Source organism: Mauremys reevesii, linkage group 24, assembly GCF_016161935.1.
Source record: "Mauremys reevesii isolate NIE-2019 linkage group 24, ASM1616193v1, whole genome shotgun sequence".
In the NCBI taxonomy this organism is placed as follows: domain Eukaryota; kingdom Metazoa; phylum Chordata; order Testudines; family Geoemydidae; genus Mauremys; species Mauremys reevesii.
The window spans coordinates 11775788-11780538 of NC_052646.1; the positions used below are offsets into that span (position 1 = coordinate 11775788).

Genomic DNA, 4751 nt, shown 5'->3' on the forward strand with positions numbered 1-4751 from the left:
TAAGATGGGTGAACTAGAGTGCCTTGTGATAAAGGAGGATATAGATATAATAGGCATCACAGAAACCTGGTGGACTGAGAGCAATCAATGGGACACAATCATTCCGGGGTACAAAATATATCGGAAGGACAGAACAGGATGTGCAGGGGGAGGAGTGGCACTATATGTGAAAGAAAGTGTAGATTCAAATGAAGTAAAAATCTTAAGCGAATCCACATGTTCCATAGAGTCTCTATGGATAGAAATTTCATGCTCTAGTAAAAATATAACATTAGGGATCTATTATCGACCATCTGACCAGGACAGTAATAGTGATGATGAAATGCTAAGGGAAATTAGAGAGGCTATCAAAATTAAGAACACAATAATAGTGGGGGATTTCAATTATCCCCATATTGACTGGGAACATTTCACTTCAGGACGAAATGCAGAGATAAAATTTCTTGATACTTTAAATGACTGCTTCATGGAGCAGCTGGTATGGGAACCCACAAGGGGAGAGGCAACTCTAGATTTAATCCTGAGTGGAGCACAGGAGCTGGTCCAAGAGGTAACTATAGCAGGACCGCTTGGAAATAGTGACCATAATACAATAGCATTCAACACCCTGTGGTGGGAAGAACACCTCAACTGCCCAACACTGTGGCATTTAATTTCAAAAGGGGGAACTATACAAAAATGAGGGGGTTAGTTAGACAAAAGTTAAAAGGTACAGTGACTAAAGTGAAATCCCTGCAAGTTGCATGGGCCCTTTTTAAAGACACCATAATAGAGGCCCAACTTCAATGTATACCCCAAATTAAGAAAAACAGTAAAAGAACTAAAAAAGAGCCACCGTGGCTTAACAACCATGTAAAAGAAGCAGTGAGAGATAAAAAGACTTCCTTTAAAAAGTGGAAGTCAAATCCTAGTGAGGCAAATAGAAAGGAGCACAAACACTGCCAACTTAAGTGCAAGAGTGTAATAAGAAAAGCCAAGAGGAGTTTGAAGAACAGCTAGCCAAAAACTCCAAAGGTAATAACAAAATGTTTTTTAAGTACATCAGAAGCAGGAAGCCTGCTAAACAACCAGTGGGGCCCCTTGATGATCAAAATACAAAAGGAGCGCTTAAAGACGATAAAGTCATTGCGGAGAAACTAAATGGATTCTTTGCTTCAGTCTTCACGGCTGAGGTTGTTAGGGAGATTCCCAAACCTGAGCTGGCTTTTGTAGGTGACAAATCTGAGGAACTGTCACAGATTGAAGTGTCACTAGAGGAGGTTTTGGAATTAATTGATAAACTCAACATTAACAAATCACCGGGACCAGATGGCATTCACCCAAGAGTTCTGAAAGAACTCAAATGTGAAGTTGCGGAACTCTTAACTAAGGTTTGTAACCTGTCCTTTAAATCGGCTTCGGTACCCAATGACTGGAAGTTAGCTAATGTAACGCCAATATTTAAAAAGGGCTCTAGGGGTGATCCCGGCAATTACAGACCGGTAAGTCTAACGTCAGTACCAGGCAAATTAGTTGAAACAATAGTAAGGAATAAAATTGTCAGACACATAGAAAAACATAAACTCTTGAGCAATAGTCAACATGGTTTCTGTAAAGGGAAATCATGTCTTACTAATCTATTAGAGTTCTTTGAAGGGGTCAACAAACATGTGGACAAGGGGGATCCAGTGGACATAGTGTACTTGGATTTCCAGAAAGCTTTTGACAAGGTCCCTCACCAAAGGCTCTTACGTAAATTAAGCTGTCATGGGATAAAAGGGAAGGTCCTTTCATGGATTGAGAACTGGTTAAAGGACAGGGAACAAAGGGTAGGAATTAATGGTAAATTCTCAGAATGGAGAGGGGTAACTAGTGGTATTCGCAAAGGGTCAGTCCTCGGACCAATCCTATTCAATTTATTCATAAATGATCTGGAGAAAGGGGTAAACAGTGAGGTGGCAAAGTTTGCAGATGATACTAAACTACTCAAGATAGTTAAGGCCAAAGCAGATTATGAAGAACTTCAAAAAGATCTCACAAAACTAAGTGATTGGGCAACAAAATGGCAAATGAAATTTAATGTGGATAAATGTAAAGTAATGCACATTGGAAAAAATAACCCCAACTATACATACAACACGATGGGGGCTAATTTAGCTACAACGAGTCAGGAAAAAGATCTTGGCGTCATCGTGGATAGTTCTCTGAAGATGTCCACGCAGTGTGCAGAGGCGGTCAAAAAAGCAAACAGGATGTTAGGAATCATTAAAAAGGGGATAGAGAATAAGACTGAGAATATATTATTGTCCTTATATAAATCCATGGTACGCCCACATCTCGAATACTGTGTACAGATGTGGTCTCCTCACCTCAAAAAAGATATTCTAGCACTAGAAAAGGTTCAGAAAAGGGCAACTAAAATGATTAGGGGTTTAGAGAGGGTCCCATACGAGGAAAGATTAAAGAGGCTAGGACTCTTCAGCTTGGAAAAGAGAAGACTAAGCGGGGACATGATAGAGGTATATAAAATCATGAGTGATGTTGAGAAAGTGGATAAGGAAAAGTTATTTACTTATTCCCATAATACAAGAACTAGGGGTCACCAAATGAAATTAATAGGTAGCAGGTTTAAAACAAATAAAAGGAAGTTCTTCTTCACGCAGTGCACAGTCAACTTGTGGAACTCCTTACCTGAGGAGGTTGTGAAGGCTAGGACTATAACAATGTTTAAAAGGGGACTGGATAAATTCATGGTGGTTAAGTCCATAAATGGCTATTAGCCAGAATGGGTAAGAATGGTGTCCCTAGCCTCTGTTCGTCAGAGGATGGAGATGGATGGCAGGAGAGAGATCACTTGATCATTGCCTGTTAGGTTCACTCCCTCTGGGGCACCTGGCATTGGCCACTGTCAGTAGACAGATACTGGGCTAGATGGACCTTTGGTCTGACCCAGTACGGCCTTTCTTATGTTCTTAGTACTGGAGATGCTAAGGACTGTCCCATCTCTTTCCCCCCGAGCCGGGATGCATACCAATGGAGCATCAGAGCACCTGTTTGGAATGGTCTAGTTCTAGACTCCATCCTGCAATCCTACCATGGGAATCTAGTTCTCTATTGCTTAGGTGTCATGTTTGTCACAAAACATGTTGGTCATAAAAAGTCATGGCCTTTGTCTTCCAAACCAGCCAGCTACAGAACAAGTCTCTTCCCAGAATTTGTGTAAACTGGACTCGCTAAGTTGAGTGGGGTGGACAATGGGACAGTGACCTGGGTTTTTTGAATAATTTTTAACGAAAGTTAAATGATTCAGACTTGTACAGGGCCCGTATAATAGTGGACTGAACTGAATTTTAGATTCCCATGTATTACACGAATGTCTCTTTCTGTTCCAGCTCAGAGGGTGCCTGTGGAGTGTTGAATAAAGATGTTTCTAGATAACTGCAGCCCTATAAAAACCATGTAATTTAGGATTGTGTAACAGGCTTTATTGGAAGCCACTGGTTTATTACATTTTTGTGTCTCTTCTATATGAATGTAGGTGTTTAATGATCCTCTTATGCTTTTTAAATAATTACTGACCATTCTGTAACACTTTTCTAATGAGAAATACACTTAGTAACTATTATTAAAATCCTGAGTGCCAAGACTCCTTTAAATTAAAAATAAAAAGATGACTCCCTTATTTTTTACTGTAACAAAGCCACAGCTTTCCCCATAACAGCCACAAAGCCACAATTTTCCACATAACAGCCAACCAGCCTTTCCCCAGTTAGTGATGGGGATATGGAGAGAAGCAGGGAGTGTGAGGGAAAGCTAAATCATTTAGCTCTTTGCCTGGTCTTGTTCAGGGGATGCTGAGATGAGCCTGTCAGGGTTGCAGTGGTTAATCCTATTCCAGGATTTAGTTCTGTCTTTGTTAGTGTTGGAGATGCTGAGATGACCCTGTCAGGGATGCAGAGGACAATCCTAGATCTGTGTTTTTGGAGTCTCTCTCTTAGAGCTGGGGATGAGATATGGATCATATCCAGAATTACTCTCTTCCCCCACTCCCCATGGAAGGAGGAGGATGCTGAGAATAGCCTATTTTCCTGAGCAGTGAGATGGATTGTAGCTCCAGGTTTTCCCTCTGCCCCTGTAGCTGCACAGAAATAGCAGGATGCTGAGATTAACCCTGCAGTGATGCAGAAGGTATGTGCTTTTTCAGCTCTGGTACTGATGCTGTGCTTGTAGTGAGGTCTCTGTGGCGCAATGGACGAGCGCGCTGGACTTCTAATCCAGAGGTTCCGGGTTCGAGTCCCGGCAGAGATGATCTCCAGGCAGGTGTCTTTTATTTTGCACTCATTCAGGTAAGGATGTAAGTTAATATTTATTTCACCCTAGAGGGTTTTAGAAGGAAAAGAATGACTTTGCCTGATAACCTCTATACTGCTATCCCTCTCAGCCCTCTCCTCTGTCGTGTTTGTGCACAGGCCTCTTTGATTCATATTTTTTCCTCGCAGTATTTCCCACTGTTAGTTTTTGCCCTTTTGTTCTCTTGCATGCTTTGACATTTTAGCCCCACCTGTTCTTTAAATACTGTAGCAATGTCTCAGTGCACAGATTGCTGCCTTTTGTTGTCAAAAGATATTTTCACAAGAATACTGTGCTTTTTAGGAAGAAGTCGAAGGGACAGATTATTTTTTTAGATCCCTTTGTTTTAATTGTTATTTCCCTAGATAAATCTGGTTTCTGCTCATTTCATGTGCATGGTTGTATTTTAAAAGCTAGCTTTC

At 41.0% G+C, this 4751-nt stretch overlaps 1 non-coding gene across 1 annotated transcript; it reads left to right on the forward strand.

Annotated features, from left to right (window-relative positions):
• Positions 1-4213: 4213 nt before the first annotated feature.
• Positions 4214-4287, forward strand: TRNAR-UCU. Its single transcript has one exon. It is a non-coding gene; the product is annotated as a tRNA-Arg (tRNA).
• The last annotated feature ends 464 nt before the right edge of the window (positions 4288-4751 follow it).